Source organism: Monodelphis domestica, chromosome 4 (assembly GCF_027887165.1).
Source record: "Monodelphis domestica isolate mMonDom1 chromosome 4, mMonDom1.pri, whole genome shotgun sequence".
NCBI classification, from domain to species: Eukaryota; Metazoa; Chordata; class Mammalia; order Didelphimorphia; family Didelphidae; genus Monodelphis; species Monodelphis domestica.
Genome location: NC_077230.1, coordinates 60,431,656 through 60,457,518, shown reverse-complemented (window position 1 = coordinate 60,457,518; position 25,863 = coordinate 60,431,656).

The window sequence follows — 25,863 nt, the reverse complement described above, 5'->3', positions numbered from 1 at the left end:
TTTAAAAAGAGGGAAAAAAGAAAAACAAAATAAAACAAAAAATAACTTTTTTTAAGAGACTCAATAAGTTAAAATGATATGTATCCCCATAAGAAAAGAGGTCATTGATAATGCTTAAAAACTGTTGCTATCACCTGGGAAGCTAGAAGAATTACATTAGAGGGAACAGTGACAAACTGTATAGGATGCAATGACATGACATTAAACATGTATATAGATATATGTATGCATAAATGCATTAACATGTTTGTATATATAAATATATCTGCAACTAGAGCTAAAAAAAGAGGTTAATACCAAAAGAAATGGGAAAAGAAACAAAAGGGGGTAAATTTGTGTCACAAAGATGCTAATAGCAATAGGGAGGAGAACATCAATACACTGGAAGGATAAAAAGGTTGGTGATAGGAAATACTCAACTCTTATGTGCATTGAAATTGACCCAAACAGGGAAGAACAATCCAATCCATTGAGACAGAGAATAGATTTGCGCCCTATGGGGGAGTAGAGGGACAACAAATGGACTGGTGGGGAGGGTAGCAGTACAAGGGATGGAGAGGGTGGGGTGTAGTTTTAGAAAGACTGCAGGGAAAATAAGGGGGGTAAATGAGAAGGGAGGAGGGTTGAAAGGGAAGTAAAATAAGGGTGGGAACTATGGGGACTGATTAAAAACAAACATTGGTGTAGAAGGAAATAGTGAAAGAAGAAAAGGCAGGAACAGGAGTAGAAATCAAAATGCTAGGAAATACACAGTAATCCTAATGTGAATGGAATGAACTCACCCATAAAACACAAGCAAATAGCAGAGTAGATTAGAATACAAACCTTACCATATGTTGTCTACAAGAAACACACATGAGGAAGATAGATACGCATAAGGTGAAAGTAAGAGGATGGAGCCAAATCTATTGGACATAAACTGATAAAAAAAAAAAGGCAGGAGTTGCAATCATGATATCTGACAAAGCCAAAGTAAAAATAAATCTAGTTAAAAGAGATAGGGAAGGTAATTACATCCTGATAAAAGGCAGTATAGACAATGAGGAAATATCATTACTCAACATGTAGGCCCCAAATGGCATAGCATACAAATTTCTAAACGAGAAACTAGTGGAGTTTAAGAATGAAATAAATAGAAAAACTATACTTGTCAAACCATACCTGAACCTTCTTCTATCCGAACTAGATAAATCAAACAAAAAAAAATAAAAAAGAGGTAAGAGAAGTGAATTAAATCTTAGAAAAATTAGAGTTAGTCGACATATGGAGAAAAATAAATAGGGACAAAAAGGAATACATGTTCTTTCAACAGCACATGGTACATTCACAAAAAAAATGACTATGTATTAGGGCATATAAACATTACAAACAAATGCAAAAGAGCAGAAATAATAAATGCAACCTTCTCAGACCACAATGCAATGAAAATAATAATTAGTAAGGGTAAATGGAGAGTTAAATCAAAAATTAATTGAAATTAAACAATATGATTCTCCAAAACCAGTTAAAGAACAAATTATAGAAACAATAACTTCATTAAAGAAAATTACAATGATGAGATATCTTTCATATCTGTGCTCTTTGTGGTTGCAAAAAATTGGAAAATGAGGGGATTCCCTTCATTTGGGGAATGCCTGAACAAATTGTGGTGTATGTTGGTGATGGAATACTATTGTGCTCAAAGGAATAATAAAGTGAAAGAATTCCATGGGAACTGGAACAACCTCCAGGAATTGATGCAGAGTGAGAGGAGCAGAACCAGGAAAACATTTTACACAGAGAATGATACACTATGGTATAATCGAATATAATGGACTTCTCCATTATTGGCAATGCATTGACCCTTAATATCTTGGAGGAATCTATGGGAAAAACCACTATCCACATTCAGAGGAAACACTGTGGGAGTAGAAACACCGAAAGAAAACAACTGCTTGAATACATGAATCAAAGGGATATGGCTAAGGATGTAGACTCTAAATGAACATCCTAGTGCAAACATCAATAACATGGAAATAGATTCTGATCAAGGACACAAGTAATACCCAATGAAATTGTGCATTGGCTGCGAGAAGGGTGGATTGAGGGGAGGGAGGTAAGTAATGTGATTATTGTAGTCTAGAAATAATGTTCTAAATTGACTAAATGAACTAATTCAAATGGAAATAATACATGTATTAGGAACTATGGGAAACATAAGGAGGTGTCCCTGCCTTCAAAAGATGAGTAAAAAAAAACAAAAGCAACAGAAAGGGAAAATAATGTCAGTGGAGTTGGAGATTTAATTTAGTTTAGCATTAGAAAATTTGCAAGTATGAGAAACCTAGAAGTTTTTGTTGTATTTGAACATCTATTTGAAGATATAGTTAAATAAGATAATCAAATATGATTATAGAGAACTAATTAAGAATGCCACTCACCATGTGATAGGTCGATAATTGACTAATATCCATAAAATAAATGTAACTTTATATGATGAATGAGGGAATGTTTTTTTCCCTTGCTTGTGCTTATGGGTTATGAGTTCAACTTTTTTTATTTTTTCCCCTTCTTTATTATTCTCTTTTCATCTCACCTTCCCTTTCTCATTTCCTTTCTTTTTTTCTTTCTGTGTTCATCTGTTTCTTTCTTCCTTCTTACCTCCCTTTCCACTCTTTTTCTTTCCTCATTCATTCATTCATTCATTCATTCATTCATTCTTTCTTTCTTTCTACCATCTTTGCTTTCTTCTCTCAATATTTGTTGGAACATGAAAATAAGGAAAAGAAAAATGGTTAGTAACTGAAACAATAAAATAATAAAATAAATCAAGAAAAGAATATGGTTGCCAGATTAATGATATCTAATGGTTTGTCCAAAGAATGGTGAATTTGGTTGAAGAAGGTTTGTGTTTGGTTTTAACAGAGTTTCCAGCTACATTTTTTTCCTATTTCACGTGATATTCTAAAATGGAATATTTCATCATTTCCTGTGAAAATTTTCTGATAAAATTTTAGTCATAATTGTATTTGGTTTTAATCATTAGGACAGGTTATGGAAGCATTTTCAGCATCCCACCCCAAGAAATCATTTTATTGCACTATATTCTTAAATATTAATTCAAAAGGAATAGAAAATCCTACTTTTCTGTTTGCACATATGTTAAGTCATGCAAATTTTTTGATAACTGGTCTCCAACTGCATTGATATTCCCATCTCCTCTTTGCTCCCACTTTCTGCCTCATTCCACTACAATGCAATCAGAAAAACAAATCAACAGATCAGTTTGTGGATATTAAATCTGAAATAAATGGGACAAGAAAAGGAACACTGAGGGAAATGAAAACCAGTCACACCTAATAACCAGACCAGGTAAAGTATCCAATTAATTTTAGGTTGACTGAGATGTGTTTCTCCACGTGGACAGGCAACGCACTTTGCCCAAAAGTTTTGAAATGTGCTAATTTTAAAATTAATGTAATTCTCATGTTTTTATTTAACTAAGCAGTTTAATTAATAAACATGTTACATTATTTTTTCTTTTTAAGTTAGTTTTCGTCTGTACTCAAAGCTCTTTTGCATATAACCCGTGTTTGTCCAGATCCATTTGGATTGAGTTCAATCCCAAATTCAGCAACCACAATTAAAGAGTTTTGACCTCAAAGATGCAATTTCTCCTTGCTCTGAATAATAGTCATTTCTATGGCATGTCTATGCACCTTAGCAATAATATTCTTGTTCCCTTCCATTCCCCAATTCTTTTATTGATTTTCTTCCCTATTTATTTGAAGCTACATTCATAAGCAGTCACATTTTCAGTAATATGAATTCACGTTGACATGTATTGATTAAGGTATATTGTTATCAGTTGCATTACAAAAGTATCGACAGATCCAGGAACATCATATTTTGTTCCAAGGAGCCTCAAACCCTAGCACTTTTTCATCAATGTCATGTTGTTTTCCCCCCATGGCTTTTAATAGCTATATTATATGAAGGACAGAAAAGGAAATGAAAACACAAACAAATAGTGAACTATATCTAAACATATTAAAGCCACAACTGCAAGAAAATTTGCTCTCCATAGATAATATCAAGGTCTAGAAATGCTTAATATCTTAACTATGAATTGATTTAAAAAAAAAACTGCCAGGGAAGACAGTATGGTAAGGAAAAAGCCCAGGTGATCATCAGAATTTCATTGCCTGGAAGATTGAAGTCCCACTATTAGTGTTATATATTCGTGGCTTTATGTAGTTTAATAGCCTAAGGACACCAAGTCACTAAAAATAGGTCACTTACATGAAAAACTTTCAAATCCAAAACTCAGCAGACCAAGTAATCCAAACACGTTACTAAAGGTTTTATTACTTCTCCATAATTCATTTTCTGTCATTCCACAAAACCTAGCTACAGATACTGCCATAACAAGTATCCATATAAAGTTCAATATAATATACAAAAAATGAGTTTTTTAGGAGACTTGAGATGCATACAAATCTTTTCACATTAGTTCACTAGTTAATAGCCAATTTACCATGCACACTGTCTATTATGTTATGCAAAATCAGCCAATGTACTTGGGGGTATCAACTATTGCACCCACTTTAGCAGTGATGTATGGAAATGAAATTATATTTACAATGACTAAATATCCTTAATTAATCTTTTTTTAAGGGAGATAGGTCTAAGTAGTGGATATACAACAACTGCAGGGATTAGTATTATGATTTTTTCTTTGTCTTATAGTAAGGCAATTAAATATTCTAGCTTGTATGCAAACAATGCTTTTGCATTCTTCTTTTAAGAGAGAATTATTTGACTAATATTTCATCTAGGCATTTGATTGTTTCTGGGTGTCTCAGTAATTGATAACAATTTTAGAAATGCATTGGTCCCAATGACCAGCCCTCTGAATATGTTTTGGTTGTTATAATATGTGTTCCCTCTCTCCCTCCCCCCAGAGACTGGTGACTTGAATTTTCCAATAAATACATAAAACATCTAATATGTGAGACTCTTCCAGGAGGTCTCATAATATTGTTTGTGCGATCCTTAGTCTGATTAATGGATTCAAACCTCACATTAATATTATCTTCTTTGGTTCCTGCCTCTATTCCATCATTCAATCCTTTAATATAAAGTAATCTGACATACTTTATCTCATGCTTCCTTATGTTATTACACTTTGATTTCATCATTTTTTCATTTCTTTTGTGGAGTTTGAGTTTTCTTACCTATTATGCATCATTTCATGATTTTTAATAGCATCTTCAATCACTTGCAAAATATCTGAATGACTATTGTTGATAAGGTGGCTTTTAAGACTCCCACTATCATAAATAGAAAGTTTAGCCTGGTAAACTTTACTTGTGTAGGCAAAACAATATAACCCTTACATTGCTCTTGGATAAAGAGATATCAGGCACTTTGCAGAGGTTAGGCTGCCCAGTAACTGACAATTCATATGGATCTTACCAAACTCATTGTGGCATATTTAACATGGCCTTTATAGGCTCACCACTGCAGCTCTTTCTGTGACTAATAGAATGACACTGACATATATAGAGAATATGGATCACTGAAACGATTCACAAAATCCATATATAGAAACATTTGCATTGCTAGAAATGACCAAGTCAGAATGTGAGAGTTAAGGACACTAGGGGCATTACTGAGTACAATGTTGGAATTCTATAAATGAAGCTGAAAGAAATTGTGACTTGGCCTGGCATATGCTACTTATTGGTGGTGCAATCAATTCAGATCCCCTAATTCTTATTTTAGTGATCTCCTCCGTATACCACACTACTCTGAAGAAAAGTCTCTCATTATATTTACATCTTCAAAGTTATAATGTTGTTAAACTGAACTATTTAGTTTACTTGGTGTAATAGAAGCCTTTTCTAATCCTATTCTTCCCAAATGATCCTTCTTATAGATTTAAAATTCCTAGAGCTATGTTGGTAAATATATAACCATCTTTTGAAAAAAATATGCACAACATGCTAAGTTGAATGTGTATTATTAATATTTTATACACCTCCTTCTTAAGCCTAGACAATCAACAAAACAATAACTCAAAATCAAGTATTTACACTGAAAATTTAACAAAAAAATTGGCTCCCTTGAGCCAGTTCATTCTAGATTTAGCAGACCACAGAAACTAATATAAAACATTAAAAATGGTAAACAACCCCAAATAACTGCTAACCACTTTATTCTATATATGTGATAATTAAAGTTAAAACTTATGAAATTCAAATCATGGCCAAACTTGAAGACATCTTTATTATTTTCCTTGTTCCTATTTGGTACCCTCTACTCTGAACTTAAATAGATAAGGAAGATCTTTGTCAAGTTCATAAGAATCACCTTCCACCACATTTCAATCTACTGAATAATAAATTTCCAAGGGTAATAATGAGTAATTAACATTCCCATCAGCACCACCACTTCATCTCCCTTCCACTCTTTCCTTGATCAAATGTAATTCACAAGTATCCCAAAGCACAGATTCATAAATAGAGATAACATTTAGCACCTCATCTCTCTACTATTCTTTACCTTATATCCCTGATTATCAAGGAAACTGACATCAGGGATGAGACTCTTTCTGTATGTAATGAAAAATTGCAAAGTCATTTTGTACTACTCCAACTCAAACTTCTTGGAGGATATCAGTCCTGTCACTGCAGAGTTGCTATGTTCAATGCGCAAACTTAGATATAAGATTTTACTTTGGAAGAACTGAAAAGAAATTCAGAATCTGTATCTGACCTATAATAAACAAACCCCAGTATTGTACAAATATAAGTCTTCAAAAAATATCACTGGGATACATAAATTTGCCCATCTTTCATTTCTTTGGTACACTGGTAGATTTGCCCCATAAACATTTATTTAAAGAGTATCTGGGGAATGTGTATATAATAACCTCTCTTGTTTCTAAAAGTGACTTCTCAGCACACAGAACACACTTACACTTATGTATTAAATTCATGATGTAATTGATTGAAATTTGATTTTCTGGAATCAAATCTAATGAAGTAGAGATCCTTGGGATGGGGGAAAGAGGTGGGCAATCTAAGAACATGTTCTCTAGTATTCCTACAAAAGTAGATGTTCATTCATGTCTTCTAACTAAAAACTATTTTTTCCTAAAAGTATATTAAACATTAGTGTTTATGACATTGGCAAAAAGTTAAAATTATATATATGTATATATATATATATGCACATGTATATAATTCTTGACTGTATCACACAACTGAATGCAATTTATTTTTAAGTAATGTTCTAAGTATTATAATTTCTCATTTTGAGTTTCAATATTTATTTCTCTAAATTTGTCATGGAGGTTTTTATACTGTTATAGCACATCGAAACTACTTCCAGAGGCCCCTTGAGCTATCATAGTACTGAGAGCCAAGTAAGTAATGGGAAGGAAATTTCTCAATTACAACTTCTATTAGTGCATTTTTATATAAAATCCAGTGTGTTTAGGACATGAATTATTTTTTTTTTAATTTTGTATTGCTTGGCATTTATTCCAGGGCCTTGCAAATTATCGGAATTCATTAAAATCAATTACAAATGAATTGTAACAATGACTTCATTTATATATGTTTATAGTGAAGGAAGGCTACATTTTCCCTGAATGACAAACTAACATTTTCAACATTGATTATCATTTTGAGGGTTGAGAAAGTGTTGGGTTTTTTTTTAATCCCTAGACTAATTAAGTATATTTTTCTTTCCATTTTAGCAATGGAATGTCACAGACTATAGCTTAATGTTGTATTGATAAAGACACTTCAGTTACTTGATTCTCACATTATCACCATACAGCAGATATCAAGAAGAACTTTGTGAAAGTGATTTGGAGAATTACAAATGTGATTGAAGCTCAGGACTAGATAATGTATTTAGAATTAAATTCAGTAGAAAAAACAAACTACTATTAATTCAAAGGAACATAATTGGGGAAAGGAGATCTATTGTATTATAAGACAATTTTTTTTATTAGAATATTTGGGAGCCACAATCTGAAAAGTCAAGAAATCAAAGATGGATGCTTTCAATGGTCTCTTTCCATTTGATAGAATCACAGAATTTTACAACTTAGTAAGATTATTCAGTCTCACCCTATAATCCTTCCCTCCACATTATCTACTCCTCAACCTAAAGATGAGAAAACTATTATTATTAATTATTACTTGACTGAGACATAGCTATTTATTAAAAAAAGCAATTACTAGAGCCATGATGATGAACCTATGTCCTACAAGCCAAAGATGGCACACACAGACTTCTCTGTGGGCATGTGCTTCATTGCCAGCCAGTTAGATACTAGAAAGGTGAAGGAACTTGCACAAAACTGCTCCCTCCCCCCTCTCCACCACACCTCCCCAACCCTCTGCCCAAGAGTTACTCCCTCCCTGAGTGGAGTACTAGAGCCATTCCCCTTCCCATCTCTACACAGGCCTCCCATCACGCATCCCTCTGCCCAGCAGCACAATGGAAGTACTTACTCCTTCACCTGAGGGGAGCTCTCAGGTCATTCCCCTCTCTTTCTCTCTCCCCTGTTCTGGGGGTAGGGTAGCTGGCACTTGGTCTCTGGGGAGGCATGGTACACATTCTGGGGGTGGGGTAAGGACACAGCACATGCTTTCTAAAAGGTTAACTGTCACTGGACTAGAACCTAGGGAAGGGATTTAAGATTCATATGCTATTCCAGACATTGTGAAGTCTTAAATTCTGGAAAAATAAAATTGGAATTATTTCAAAAGATTATGAATTAATCAAAAATGTTCTCATTTTTTGAGATAAAACTACTCAGGGCAGGTATTACCCAAAACTGTAGATATTTCTGGAAAATTGTAAAGGATAGAACTGGACTCACTTGTGATGGAGTACATTCACATTTGACAACATTTTCAGTGTCCTTTAAATTTTCTGACCTGGTTTCAGGATACGAACAGGCAATGTTCAGAAGGAGAAATCAAAGCTACCAATAGTCGTATTTAAAAATTATACAATTCATTAATGCTTAGAGAAATGTACATTGAAGCAACTCTGAGATGCCAACTCAGACCTATCAGATTCATTAACATGACAGAAAATAAAAATAACTAATTCAGGTGAGATGTGGGGAAAATGAGGCACTCATACACTTTTGATAGAGTTGTAAACTAGTCTAATCAGTCTAGGAACAAAAATATGCCCAAAGAGCTATAAAATTCTGCATACTCTTTGATCCAGCAATTTCATTACTAGATCTATATCTCAAATATATTAAAAGGAAAAAAAATGAACATATATACAAAAACTTTTATAGCAGCTCTTTTGTGTTGGCAAAGAATTCAAAATTAAGGAGATGTCCATCCATGGGGGGAATGGCTGAACAAGCTGTGATATATGATTGTGATGGAACATTATTGTGCTGTATATAACAAATGATGAGCTGGATGGTTTCAGAAAAACAAGGGAAGACATATAAACTAATACAAAGGTAAGTGATGAGAACCAGGAGAACACTGTGTGTAATAATAGCAATATTGTAAAGATCACTAACTGTGAAAGACATAACTAATCTGAACTACTTGACAATTCCAAAGGACTCAGGCAGAAAATGGTATCTACCTCCAGAAAAAGAGCTGATGAATTCTGAATGCAAAATGAAGTACACTTTTTCTTTCTTTATTTTGATTATTCTATTTAATTTGTATTTTATTTTGCAACATTGGTAACATAAAAATATGTTTGGCATGGTCTCACATGTATAACGAAAATAATAGCATTTGCCTTCTCAAGGATAGGGATGGGAGAGAGAGTGAGAATTTAGAACCCAAAATTTAAAGAAATATATTATTTAAAATTCCTTTACATATAACTGGGAGCTATTTAATGAAAATTTTGAAATATAAATTTGTCTATCCTGAAGTAATTCCATAATCATGGCTTTAGTGCTTTCTAGTGTTACATATGACAATAATGTGTGCAACTTGATGTTTATAGAGGGACATTTTATCAAGAACAACTTTCAAAAACAATTTGTTTTCTCCCCTATTACTAACATTTTTTTCTTTCAAATTCTTCTCTTTGAATTATAAATTTCTCTCACAGTATGCCCAACCCCTACATACTCTGAGGTTCGTTAGTGAGGTTGAAATCATTTTTTTTGATAAAAGACTAATGCACATTTAATAATAATTTAAACACATACAGAGCAGGACACACACATATTTGGCTCCAACTTTAGCAACCATGCACATCACCATAACACATCTGGCATCAGCAAAGGGGTCTATCACAATTAAAGCTCAAAGAGAGCAGATTAGGAAGAAGCCTTTCCAAAAGGAATAGGTTAGTTAATGAAATATAATGTTTTTGGAAGCCAGAGACTTTTCCTGAATGTCCCATAGGGCAAGCACAATGCACCTGTAGCAAACTGGCTCTTACCTCATATATCAAGTGCCAATCCCCTACACAATCCAAATTTGATTTTAATAAGTATTCAAGTCCAGCTGAACTCTGCTGTAGTCTATTCTTCTGTAATGATCTAGAATACATGAACCACCTTGGGAACTTCTCCAGCTGGGAAGTAAAGCAATTAATAAAAAATAAATCAGAACTTAACCAAGAACTGCATAGTCTGGGATATTATAATGAGAATGACATGTGATTGAAAAATTCAGTGTGATTTGAGTACAACAGGAAATACAAGAATTGCTCTACAACTTTCCCTTATATTCAATTATTTAGTCAATCATTTATTGATACCAACTCTGTGCCAGGAACTTCTAGGTACTGTTGATAGAAAGACAAAAGGATTACAGTCCTTGCATTTATGGAATTATACTCTAATATAGGCTAAGTGAAGAGGGAAACATGCATGTGTAGGTAAATATTTAAAAAAATAAAGTAGATAAGTTTCTATCTTTATTTAAGATGGATCTCTGGAGAGATCTTCAAAAATGTATTTGATTTTGATCCATTTTAATATCTATTTTATCTCTTTAAAATACCTCTTCTTGGAGGCAGAATGAAGATAGTGGAGCAGAGGTAAGCTGAGAACAGTTTCCAACCAACCCTAAAATAACACTTTAAAATTAACACTGGAGTAATAAAACCTACAAGGGGGCAGAGTGAAGCAACTTTCCTGCAGAAAGCAACATGGAAGAAAGGCAGAGAGAGCCTGGTTCACTGAGATGAGAGGGAAGTACATTCTGTAGTGACAAGTACAAATAGCACACAACAAGACTAAACCAAAGCTAACAGCAAGCTCTGCTCCGTGGCACACCATCTACCATTATAGTTTCTGAACCTAGTCCCAAGCTGAATTCAAGACACCAAGATCCTGCCTACACCAACAGCAAAACAGACCCAAGAATACCCTTTGAAGTTTCAATCCCTTGTACAAGCCAGCAGTGAGGACACAACCCCTGGCACAAATCAGCCTGCCATGCAGTCTGCCTGTGTAAGCCCAGGATGAGGCCTGGAACCCTTGCCCAAGCCCAAGGTAAGGTTCCAAGGTTCACAAAGCAGCCCTCAGTGTTCCTTACTGGTACAAGCTGAAGGGGAGGCATAGAGTTGACTGGCCAACCCTAAGATTAGACCATGAACCCCAGAGCAAGGTACCTCACAGAGCTAAAAGCTCTCAGCAGTCCATGGATGATACTAAATCAGCAGTGAGAGTTGGCTTTCAGAGTTCCTGGCCCACAGGCCATCAAACCTCCTTGGAATTTTTAGAAACCCAGAACTTTAGCAAAGAGTAACAGAATAAACAAACAAACAAATAATAAATAAATACATAAAACTTGAGAAAAGGCTAGGAAAATGAGAAAACATTTTAAAAATAGCTAATAATAAAAATTATTATGGAGACTAAGAAAAGCAAGGCTCAAAGTCAGAAGGGGACAGAAGAATCAAAGTAGTTACACAAAAAATTTTCAAAGAAAAATGGGAATTGGTCTTAGGCTCTAGAAAATTTCAACAAGGATTTAAAAAAATCAAATAAGAGAACCAGAGGAAAAACAGGGAAAAAGAAATGAAAGGAATTCTCAACTCAAAATTAGCTACCCAGTATTACCTACTCAAGGAAAGCTGAGGATATCCTTTCATGGGAATAAAAGGTCATTTAATAAAAAAAAGAAGATTTTTCAAGCATTCCCATTGAAAAAGACAGATCTAAACAGAAAATTTGATGCTGAAATATAAGACTCAAAACAACAAAAAAAAGGTAAACATGAAAGAGAAAATTTAAGGGATTCAATTACATCAAATTGCTTATATTCCTACATGGAAAGATGACATTTGTAACTCACAAATTTTTTGTCAGTATTAGAGCAATTAGAAGGATTATACATAGACATAGGATGTGAGCATAGGTTTATTAGGATGACATAATATGTAAAAAAATCCACAGGTGAAAAAGAAGGTTGCACTGTGAAAAAGAGGAAAGGAGAGGTGAGACTGAGTAAAGTATCACACTTATAGGTGTGAAACAACTATTACAGTGGAAAGCAGGATGAAGGTGGTAATGAGCAATGTTTAAACCTCATTCTCAGCATAACTGGATCAGAGATAGAATAACAACCCATACTCATGTAGATCACCAGTGAAGCAAGGCTGTCCATTAGCACTACTATTATTTAATAATATACTATAAATGCTAGTCTTAGCAATAAGAGAAGAAAAAATATTGAAAGAATTAAAGTAAGCAATGAGATAACAATCACTCTTTGCAAATAACATGATGGTATATTTAAAGAATCCTATAAAATCAACTAAAAAACTAGTTGAAATAATTTTAGCAAAGTTGTAGGATACAAAATGAACCAACTTAATTCATAAGCATTTCTATATATTACCAATAAAGTGATAGAGAAATTCTAAAATTACAGAGCAATCTCTTTAATGAGCATAGATATAAAAACCTTAAATAAAATACTAGCAAAAGACTACAGCAACATTTCACAAGTATTATTCACTATGGTCAGGTGACATTTATACCAGGAATCCAAGACAGGTTTAATATTAGGAAAACCATCAGCATAATTGACCATATCAATAATCAAACTGGCAAAAATTACATGAAAGAAATTCCACATAAAACAGCTATAGACAGTATAAAATACTTGGAAGTCTATTTGCCAAGACAAACATAAGAACTTTATGAACATGGTTACAAAAACAATTTTCACACAAATAAAGTCAGATCTACCTGATGTTTAAAACATTAATCATTCATAAATGGGCTAAGGTAATACAATAAAAAATAACAATTCTACCAAAATGAATTTATTTATTTAGTGTATATACCATCAAATTAGCAAAATTGTATTTTATAGAAGTAGAAAAATAATCAAAATTCATTTGGAAGAACAAAATGTCAAGAATATCACAGGAATTAATGGGAAAAAATGTTGAATGATGGCTTAGCAGTACCAGATCTCAAACTGTATGATAAAGCAGTGATCATCAAAACTATCAGGTATTGGTTAAGAAAAATAATAGTGGATCACTGGAATAAATCAGATACCCAATATACAGGGGCAAATGATCTTAGCAATCCACTGTTTCATAATCAAAACAGTTTCAATAACTGTTTCATGTACCAAAAGTACAAGAACTCACAACTGACAAAAACTGCTTGGAAAACTTGAAAATTGTGTGGCAGAAACTCACATCCTATACCAAGTCATGCCTTGATTTAATTAAAGGGATCTATAATAGTTTATCTGTCAAAGATATGAAGGGAAGAATTTATGACCAAATAAGAGATAGGAAACTTTATAAGATGAAAAATGAATAGTTTCAATTATATTAAATTTCAAAAGTTTTGTACAAAACCCTCCAATATATACAAGATGAGAAGGGAAACAACAAATGGGGGGGGGAGTGTGATAGTATATTTCTCTCACAAAGATCTTATTTCCTAAATGTATATATATATATATATATATATATATATATATATATATATATGTGTGTGTGTGTGTGTGTGTGTGTGTGTGTGTAAATATATATATATATACAAAACTAAATCAAATTTGTAAGAATAAATGTAAGTCCTCAATTGAAAAATAGTTAAAAGCACATGAACAAGCCATTTTCAGAAAGAGAAATCAAAGCTATCAATAATTGCATTAAAAATGTTCTAAATCACTCTTGATCAGAGAAATACAATTGGAAACTATTCAGTATTATCTTATGATTATTAAATTGGCCAATATGTCAATAAAGGAAAGTGATATATTTTTGAAGGGATGTGGAAAAATTAAGACACTAATGCGTTGTTTGTGGAATTGTGAAATGATACCACCATTCTGGAGAGTAATTTATAACTATTCCCAAAGGGCTATAAAACTGTTTACCTTGACCTGTAGTACCACTCTTAGTTCTATATCTCAAAGATATCATCAAAAAAGGGGAAAGGACCTATTTGTACAAAAATATTTATAGCTGCTCTTTTTTGTGGTGACAGAGAATTAGAAATTGGTAGGATGTCAATCAATGGAGAATGACTGAACAAATTCTGGAATATGATAGTAATAGAATACAATTGCCCTATAAGAAAAGATGAGCAAGGTTATTTCAAAATAAACTTGAAAGACTTATGTTAATACAGAGTGAAATAAGCAGAACCAAGCAAACATTGTACATAATAACAGCAATATTGTAAGATGATTAGCTAAGAAAGACTTAGCTACTCTTAGCAAGACAATGATCTAGAGCAATTCCAAAGGACTTAAAAACAAAGAACACTATCACCTCCAGAGAAAGAACTGTTGGAGCTGGAATGAAAATCAAAGCACATTATTTTTCATATTAGTTTTATTTGTTTTTTTATTTGGGGGTTCTGGTATTATATTAGTATTCTATAATAATAATAACCAATGTGGAAATGAGTTGTACATAATAATACATATAAAACCCAGATCAAATTGCTTACCATCTCTAGAAAGAGAAAAGGAGACAATTTGGATCTTATAATTTCATAAATGTGTGTTGAAAGTTATGACATACAATTGTGAAAATAAAATACCTTTAAAAATAAAATATTTGATCTTTACTTACATGAGTGTGCATGCTTTATTATCTCTAAAGAACATAAGAATCTTGGGGACAGGAACTAATATATGTACTTTCCACAATTGCTTTGATGTAAAATATTATAACTTTAAGTATATATTTATTTGTTTTTTACTTTAAAATTCCCAGGCATCTCTCTTTCCCTTACTCACCATACTAGAAAAGACATTTGACAAATATATATATACATATATATATAATTATATATTCACAAAGATATATATGTATATATTAATATCTTGCTTTTTCTCTTTATCAATTTGCTCACTTCATGTGGACATATACATGTTATTCCTCAAACAATATATCTGTTGCTGTATATAATGTTCTCTTGGTTCTACTCATTTTACTCTTCAAAATGTCATGTAGTCCATTCCATATTTTTGTTTTTGTTTTTTAAACTAAACTGCTAATCATTTCTTATACCATAATCATATTCATTCACAATCAAATGCCACAATTTGTTTAGCTATTCCCTAATTGATAAGCATCATCTCATTTGCCAGTTCTTTGTGACCACAAGGACAGCTGCCATAGATATTTTATAAAATATAAGTTCTTTTTCTTTTTACCTTGATCTTCTTAGGAAGCAAACTTAATAGCAACATTGATATGTCAAAGATATACACAGTTTTATAACTCCTAAGCATATGGAAAATGATCTAAATCTTTATTGGTGTGACAAATGTAAAACAATACAACTGTGAAATATGTGAAATATCATCTCACACCTATTAGATTGGCTAAAATAATAAGAGGGCAAAATGATAAATGTTTGAGGTAATGTGGGAAAATGAGGACACCAATACACTATTGATTGAATTGTGAATGGATTCAGCCATTTTGGAGAGCAATTTGGAATTATAGTACTAATTTTAAAAATTATTAGTTAATTTCCTAATATTCAAGCAATGAAACCCCTGAAGCGGTAGCATTATTTGAATTCATTTGCATTTGTCTGGAATCAGTTAGAATATTTTATAAAAGTATAACTTCAAATAGAACAAATTTTCATTCATGGAACAACTTTAAGACATTAATTATTTGAACTAATTTAGATCTGGTGATACACAATAACTTTGGAGGAAAACAAGCAAGCAACAGAGAGGACTGGAAAAGTCTTTATACAAGAGATACTTAAACTGGGATTATTCACATCATATTTCTTATTAAAAGACACAAGAAAGGAGAATATTACAGATGTGGAGATAAACGAATATGAAGGCATAGGAATGTGATAAGGAGCAACAGATTTACATAATTGATAGAATAGGAAAGAAATTTATTTTAAATTGTCTGATACCTTGACATTATCAGTATTTTCCTTATTTGAGGATAAGCTAAATGATAACATTTAATTATAAAGTAAAGGAGCTGCAAACCGTTCTACTAGTCAGTGTAATGATTCATATAAAAGAAGAAAAACACATTTTCTGAGTTTAAAATAAGGAATCATTAGTTTCTCATATTTTAAGAAATTCATTCAATATAATTTTAAAATCAATGAATATATATGTAGTATATATATGTATATATATACTACATTAAAGGCACAGTTCCAGGTGATGGGGATAAAAAAGGGACAAATTACAGCATATCAGTCTGTATCATCAGGACCTGGAGATATAGATTTAGGAGTCTTCTGTGTAGATTGTATACTTTTGATGGAGAGACTTTCAGAGACAGAGACAGAGAAGCAGATGTATATTGGTAAATATTAAACAATTTGCTCCCCAAAAGAAAAAATTAAATATATGTATATATAAGATACATTTAAAATTAATTTGCATTATCAACTCCATAACTTTTTTCACATAACTTTCTTAAGTTGTTTTTCAGTTGTTCAGTCATGTCCATTTGAGCATTAGAGCATCATGATACTATGGACCATAGTGGATCAGACCATTCAATCCTCTACGATCTCTCAAAGTTTGTACAAATTTACATTCATTATTCCCATGACCCTAAGTATCCATCTTATCCTCTGCTTTTTTTTCTCTTTTTCCTTCAATCTTTCCCCAAGTTAGGTGCTTTTCCAATGAGTCTTGTCTTCTAATTATATAACCAAAGTATTTAAACTTCAGTTTCAGTATTTAATCTTCTAGTGAATAGTCTGAATTAATTAAATTGTTGGTTGATTTTATCCCCTTACTGCCCAAGGTCAAAAAAAGTCTTTTCCAGAACCACAATTCAAAATTGGAACCTCTTCAATGCTCAGTTCTCCTTTTCTCTATTCTTTTGTCTGAATTTTCCAGAAAAAACATTGCTACTATAAAAACTATAATTTTGATTATATGAACTTTTAAGAACAAGGTGATCTCCCTGCTGTTTAGTATATTTTGCAGATTTGCTATAGATTTCCTTGGAAACAGCAAGCATCACTGTTTTCATGGCTTCAGTCACCATGTGCAAATGATGTTTGAACCCAAGAATATAAAATCTGACACTGCTTCTTAAGTTTAGAAAAATCACAAAATAGTGTTTCTGAAGTGTAAATGTTTACATTGATAAATTATCAATAAATTTTCTCTGGACAGTTTCATCTAGAGAAAAGAAAATACAAGATGGTGACAAAGTAAATTATATTCAGAATGAGGACTTGTGCAGTAAAGAGCAATTTCCATGGAAGACTCAGAAAGAGCAGCTATCTAGTTAAGAGATCAATGATGCTTTTTTGGAGTTAGTAGTTTTACTTCAGAATTTGGTGGGAGGTTATCTGAAGAGGAGAGGAAAGGAAACAACAATGCAGGAACAAAGGAAGAATAAACTTGGGGGCTAATATATTGCATAAAAATGAAGTGTATAGTACAGGGTAGGGAGGGCTCCCATACTCAGGCTACTAGTAAAATAGACAAAACTTAACTTATTTCTCAGTAAAAAAGTTTAAATACAGTTTATGGTGCAGATTTTTGTTTTGCTTTGTTTCTTTGCTTTTAGGTAAAAAGAAATCTGATCTTTAAAAGAAGTCAGCATGAAAATAATATCCCCTAAAGTAAAATTTTCAACAGTTCAATTGTCCTACAGAGTAATTGATACATGTAGATCTTACATACTGATGCCAACATTTGCAACTCAATGATGCTTTACATCTGGACCAAAAGTCTCATATGTGTGATTTTAGCATAGAACTTTGGTGAAAGATTAATATCTATAACAACTCTGTAAGTCATTCATAGAAAACTATGATACTGCCCTGTATCATACAATCCCAGTGGAAAATAGATATCCTTTTTCCCCCATGAATGATTGTAATACATTTCATGAATTGCTTTGGCCAAAGAATTCATCACTAAGCAGCCAGAATGGCAATGACCTTTTTATTCACTAGCATGGGCCTCAGAAAGTGGATCTAGATAGTCTTCTACTGAGACCAAACATGGAAGAGAGAGAATACATATTCTTTTTAGCATATATAGCATGGGAAATTACTACAAAAACTGAGCACTTAATAATTCATTCAAATGGTAACCATATACTGAGTATCCCTATATATTTCAGGCACTGTGATTGGTACTAGAAATAGAGATAAGTAAATGAAACAAGACAAGCCAACAAAAACCTGGAAAGAAAAATGACAACAATAATGTAGGATAATCAACTGTGAATGACTTAATTATTTTCATCAAGGCAAGAATCCAGGACAACTCCAAGAGACTCATAACAATAACAACAAAAAGATATCCATTGCTATAGAAGGAACAGAGTCCAAATGCCCATTTTTTACTTAATTTCCTCCATGAATTTTTCTTCAATGTAAGTAATATGCTTCCTTCTTCATGACACAATGATTATGGATATATGTATTATATGATAATATGTTTACAACGTATATGACATTACCTGCCTTCTTAGGGAAAAGAAGAGGATGAGAAAATAGATTTCAAAATATTATAACATGTTTATTAAACATCACAATGACATGTAATCTATAAAAAATTAAAGTTATAATAAAAAAGAGAATGAAATGACTTTTACTAATATCAGTTATATTCTAATGGGGAAGCCATTAGACACAGCCAAATATAAGTAGAGAAAAGAATAAATATAGAAATATGAGAAGTATACAATCTTGGTATAATTAAAGGCAGTTTGTTGGAAAGGGCACTAGAACGTAGGAAGATCAAAGAAGACAGCATAGCTGTTGGCATCTGAGCTAAGTTTTTTAGGAAGAAAGGAATTCTTTGAGGTAAAGGGAAGGAGTGAGTGCATTCCAGGAATTAAGGAATACCAGTGAAAAGGTATAGAGACAAGAGATGGAATATGATGCATAAGAAATGAAAAGAAGACTATATTATAAAACATAGGACAGTTATGGCTACAATCTATAGTGTTTAGGACACATTGATATCAAGAAGATCACAGATATATTAATGTATCTAAATAGTTTTAAAGTTAGATTTCATGAATATTAGAAGGCAATTGAAGGATGATTGTATCTAGAATCCAAAAAAATTAGGTAAATGATGATAACAATAATATTTATACCATGTTTTTAGTTTCAAAATGAATTCCATAGTGTAATGGCATCAGAGGTCCTCTAATGCAACCAAATATGAAACAAGGGGTACTTGGGGCATTCAGGGAGAATTAGCACCCCTTGTATGAGGGCTTATTGAGCTCTTTTCAGATCTTGTCATTCCATTTGGGTATCTACCTTTCACCCAACTCTTGCCTGTGTCTCCAAGAAGCTGTACCATGTGCATAGGCCAAGTCCTGGAGAATAACCAAAAAGTTTCAAGTCTATGGGTAAGTTAAGGGAACTTCTTCTGTCCAAGCATGTGAAGACTCCCCTCCTCCCCAAGATTGGGCATATGAGAACAATTTATTCCAATATCCGTGAAAGAGTCTGAAGCACATGTTGTGGAGTACTTAGAGCATGGTCATACATTGAAGATGCAAAGATCATTCACTGCAACTCATGACATCATCAATCCTTCTGGGAATTTGCCTTGTCACTGGATTGCAATGGCTCTGGAAAAGAAAGAGAGAGAAAATGGTGATTTTGTGCAACTCTCCCTCACTTAAATCTAATTCAGACAAATCATCATCTCCATAATTTCTAAAAACATCCCTGATCTGGAATTATCTAGTTCTTGTTTGAAAAGTTCAAGGAATAGTAAATTCACCACAAGATCATGTTATCCCCTTCAGGGAAGAGAGGTATGTTTCAGGCATGTTCAAGCCACTGTAAAGGAAGTGCACACACACTGTATAGTAGAGAATTCAATCCCTCAATATCTCTTCTCCTTTTAAATTTGTTCATTCCTTTCAGTAATGTCTGACTCTTTGGGACCTCATTTGGAGTTCTTGGCAAATATACTAGAGCAGTTTGCCATTTTCTTCCCCAGATCATTTTACAGATGAGGGAGCTAAGGTAAATAGGATTAGGTGACTTGCCCAAGGTCACACAGCTACTAAATGCTTGAGGGTGAATTTGAACTCAGGTCTTCCTGACTTCAAGGTTGGCTCTCTATTCATTGTGTGACCTAGCTGTCATCATTTTAAATTTAGTCTCCTTATCTCTTTATGAGTTTGGGGTTTTGGGGGGGGGAAGTATATTCATTCAATCATTTGTTTAGCTATTTATATATTTGTTCATTTGCTTTTTTTCTCTGTCTTCTTATTTTTTCTAATGATTCATTCATTCATTCATTCATTTATTTCAAAAACTGAATCCTCACATCTCTCTGAGTCTGGAAATGTAGGGAATACTTATTTGCCAGTTGCTCTACTAATTGCCATGTAAACTTATACCTGCTCCATTAGCAACAGGGCAAGTTGTGACTCCTTGGGCACCTAGTTGACAACTCTAAAGGAGGAAAGGAGTCAATGGATGGATGGCAAGAGTATGGATGTCCAATCAGGTCAGGCTACTGTAGCTCAGAACTTCTCAGACTAAGAAATCCATTAGCCTCAACATCCTGGTCACCTGCATTAATGAAGTGTTCCACTTGATCAGCTGCTTTTGAAACTTGGCTTGTTTCCCTCTCAGAATTAGCTCTTCCAAGTTTTACAGAGATAACCCATTCAAGCTTCCTGTTCAGGACAATCCTATGACAATATATTTCTGGGTTTGAACTGGAAGAAATTTTAATATCATTTCACAAATGAGGAAACTGAGTCCTAGAAAAATTACATGGCTTGCTCAAAGCCACAGATGTTTTAACTGACAGAGCCTGTGCTAGAATTTAGACCGTGTGACTTCAAACCAGTGCTCTTTTTGGCCACTATTTGGTATAGTGTACAGGGAGCCAGGACTGCAGTCAGGAAGCACTGAGTGTAAATTTGACCTTAGTCATTTACTAACTATGAAACCCTGGGCTAATTAATCATTCAACCTCTGATTCAGTTTCCCCAACCGTGATAAAAGAGTAATTGTAACATCTGTTTCCCAAGGTTAGCATGAGGATCAAATAAATTATATTTGTAAAGCACTTAACACAGTGATTTCACCACCCTCAAAAACAGCACCAGAGAAAATTTTAACTACTTTGCTGAAAAGTATGTGAATCATTTCTATGGTAATTTCAAATATGTAATATTGTACTAGAGAGTGTATATTGGTGCAGAGGTATGTCACAAAAGAGCAGACCCGTAAGTTTGGTTTTAGGGTGGGGATGAAATATTTCCTCCATTTTGTGGTGGTGCCAGAAAGTCATTAAGCCAGTAAAAAGAGGCCTCCATGTGGAGGCTCTCCTGTTCTGTATCCCTTCCACTACAGTGACTTACAGCATAGTCTTAAAGTTAATAAACTAAGGAGAAACACCATGGAACAAAGGAAATACACCACCCACATGCTGACAGGGCTTTTAAAAAATAAATAATGTAATGTGACATAGTACTTAGAATTAGTCATGTAGTCAATCAATCAACCAAACAAGTATTTATTGAGTGCCAAATTGATGCAAGGCACTTGTATCTTTTCAAGCACGATGGGCTGAGGCAGCTATTTCTAGGACACAAATTCTTTTACTAAAATGCAAGGTGTAAATGATATTAAAAACAGATGCACTTGAAGGGTACAAACTATATGCAAAGTATCTATTCAGTTCAATTTACTACCACTTTACATATAGACAAACTTTTATACTCTTCTAGGGATCTAAAAAAGTCTAGTAGTGCAGTAGATGGAATAGGTGGAAAACACAAAGTTACTTTGCTTTTCATCATATATTCTTTAAATTTTAGTCGCCTACTTTTTCTTAAGGCCATTAATTGTTTTCCTTATCCATCATTTTTTCTGATTCAACCCTTCTTTTCCTGGCACTCGTGTTCACATATTTCAATGAAGTCTTTGCTTCAAAATTGAGTTTAAAAAGATCTCTGAATTCTGAAAAAGTCAATGCAGAAGTTATGCTAGAGCTATAGCAGGTCAGTTTATGGTTAAGATTGAGTGCCCACTTCATTAAGATGCACACCACGGACACTTGAGGAAAGGACAAATAATGCTTTTAAAAAGCATGAATTTATGAAGCCAAAAACATTTTATCTAAAAAAATCTTAAGGATCTTCTATTGCTATCAGTACCGATATCTACTGTGGCTCCTCTCTCACACTGTCCCTGACTTAACGTGGGTTAGGTCAAATCTTTCTCAAAAAAAGTAATAAAAAAGTAGGGCATAATTGGGGAGGAGTAAAAAAAATAATCAAGGATCAAGTTGATCCTCCTTTGAACTAGGCTTCTCATTGTGTTGCAATGTTGATTTGACTTCCTGGTAATTTATGGATATAAAAGGTTCCTATCACATGAGGTTCTCCCCCTTCAGACTAAAAGGTCCCTGAGACAACGTCACATCTGATGCTACTAACAAGACACATATCTGCAGGAAGCACTGAGTAATCAGGCTCTAACTGTAAGGAGAATTTTAAGTAATTGTTCATTGAGCCCCTGATTATATTATTGATAATTTTATTTTTCCATGTTTACTCTTAAAATGACAAATATTCTCCCCTGAAATTCTGTTTTGGAGTAAATACCATGAAACTTTTCCCTATCCTAAAATTGCCATTGTGACACAGTAGATAGAGGGCTGACCCCAATGATGGGGAGATCATATTTCAAGCTTGTTTTTAAAAATACTGAGATTCTTTAACAGTTATTTATTTTTGGCAGCATAACAACATAGTTCATATTATTTGTGTCATACGTATAGTTATAAATTATAATCCCAAACAAACAGATTCTCACATTAGCTCTGTTCGGAAGTCTGTCTCATTCTTTTTTCTACTCCCTCCCTCCCCTCCCCAAGAAGGCAGGTAATGTGATACAGGTTGTGCATGTATTATTGCATAATGTATATTTGCCCTGTTATTCATGTGAAAAAAGTTGTATATTGCTTATATGAAAGAAAAATTCATGAAATAAATGAAGTAAATAATGGTATCTTTCAATATGCTTTCAGACTCTATTCCTCTCTGGTAGTAGATATTCTTTTTTGTCACGAGTTCCTTAGTTATCCTGAATCCTCACCTTGTTGATAATAGTTGTCATTCATGGTCGATTGTTATTCATTATTGCTGTTACTATATACAGCACTTTCCTGGTTCTGCTCATTTCACTTTGCATCACTTCATATAGTTTTCCCAGATTTGTTTGGGGTTTTTTTGTATGTGATCATCTTGCTTGTTATTTCTTAGGCACAATAGTTATTCCATTACAAGAATATAGCACAGATTGTTTCACCATTCCCCAACTGATGAATATAGGAGTATAGCAAAAGGGAAAGATTATGTTTGGTTGAAACTTTAGATTGTCTATAGACCTCTAAATCACTTCCCTTCCTTCCTCAATGAATTTAGTAAATGGTTCACAGCTTTCCTCTTCTCACCAAAATTTGCCTTCATGCTAGGGGATTTTAATCCAAATAATAACTCTCCCTCAAACACTCTCAGCATTCTGCTCCTCAACCTACTCAATTCCTGTGACTTATTCTTCCACTACATCTTAAACACACACTCAAAGATATTGTAATATTTATAGGGAAATATGGGTGGATATGAAGAACAGGGGATACGGAAGGTTTGTAGCAGGGAATGGAGGAGTTGAAGGGAGAGAGGGAATATGGCTGCTGGTGAGGCAAAGGAGAGAGATGCACCCTGCCGAGAGGCTATTTTTGAAAAGAATGGGGTGTCCAAGAAATGAGCCTGCAGTCATATATTCTCTATGGATTGATGCCAAAGATGCCCCAGATGAGGTAAACTCAGACCTTCTTGAGGGACAAGCCTTTCCCCAGAATTTAGTCACCCAGCAGGGGTCCAATAAGGAACATTTGTAGTTGAATGACGGAACTGAAGTTCATCTCCCTCTATGCCCCAGAGAAGATAGTCCACTTATCTGACTGCAATATTCAAATAAGATAAATTTTAATAACCCATTCAGATTGGAGAGGTATCAGGGGAAAAGGAAAAGGGATTTCCCTAGCTAAGGTTTGAGTCTTTCCAGTTTTGGAGCTGAGGCCAGGCTTCACAGGCTGGTGGAGGGTTTCTCGTATTCCTGTCTACGCTATATCTGTGCTAGTTTTCTTAATTTCAAAATCTTAGCAGTAGACAACAAGCAACAAGAAAAATTGTTACTTTCTGAGCTGGTTGGGCCTGTCTCTTCGGGCTGAAGAAAATAGCGGCACTTCTATCCCAAGACTGAGAAGGAAAGCCCCTCCCACTTCCAACACCAGCAGGAAGTGCTAGTCACAAGACCAACTGCCACTCCCAGTTGTCCCCTCCCCCACCAACTGTCAGTCTTGTCAATTTCTTCTCTCTCTAATATTCCCACTGTTGCTTATTCTGACACAGTGGCAGAAAGTCCAGAACTTGTTCTAGTTTCCTTTCCACAAAATACCCTTCATCTTCATTTACAACCTTCATATTAAGGAATTCTAAAATTCCCTTTCTGACATTAATCTTTCTTCTTCCCTAGAAAACCTTCTCTTCATACCTTGAACATCTATTCTCTCCCAGACTATCTACTCTTTATTCTTCTCTCCATCTTGACCCCTTGGTGACCAATTCAACTCTACATTGTCCTCCTTTGAATATTTCTCCTTATCATTTGGTAAATTATGTCCTGATAATACTCAGCCTTATAGCACTTCCACCATTCTCTACTTTTACCCATACACATATGTGACTTAATTAGGGTGTAGAAAATCATGCAATCATTCTGTGTGGTTCCACTTCAAATGCATGCTAAACTTCTACTACTCCTTAGTACTGCTTGGCAATCATTCCAGACCTGCCTTATCAACCAACTCTCCCACCCTCCACAGCAGTTCTTCCAAACTTTTTCATTTGGCCTCAAAATCTTTCATGAGTCTCCCTTTTCCTGCCCTCTCAATTGAGATCTTTGCCTCATATTTTACAGAAAAATGAGGCCATTCATTGTGAGCAACCTCATCTCCCTTTTTCCTCATATTACTTATATGTCTTTTGCCACTATCTCCTCCTTTGCCCTGTCTCTTCTGATGAAGTAAACTTAATTCCTTCACAAGACTAAACTCTATACTTGCTCAAATGATCTTATTCCTCCTTGTCTTTTCTCTCAGATTGCCTCTTCTGTCCTTTCCACTCTATTACTTATTTCCAATTGCTCCTGCTACTATTCTGGTGCAAGGGCTTAACTTTTTATGTCTGGATTATTGCAAGAGCCTGCCAGTGGATCTATCAGCCTCATGTTTCTCCCTTCTCCATTCCATTCTCCATTCCTGATTTCATCATTCAGGTAATTTTCCTAACACATAGCTTGGATCAAATCATTTCCCCATTCAATAAACTTACTAAAGTTGTTCCCTG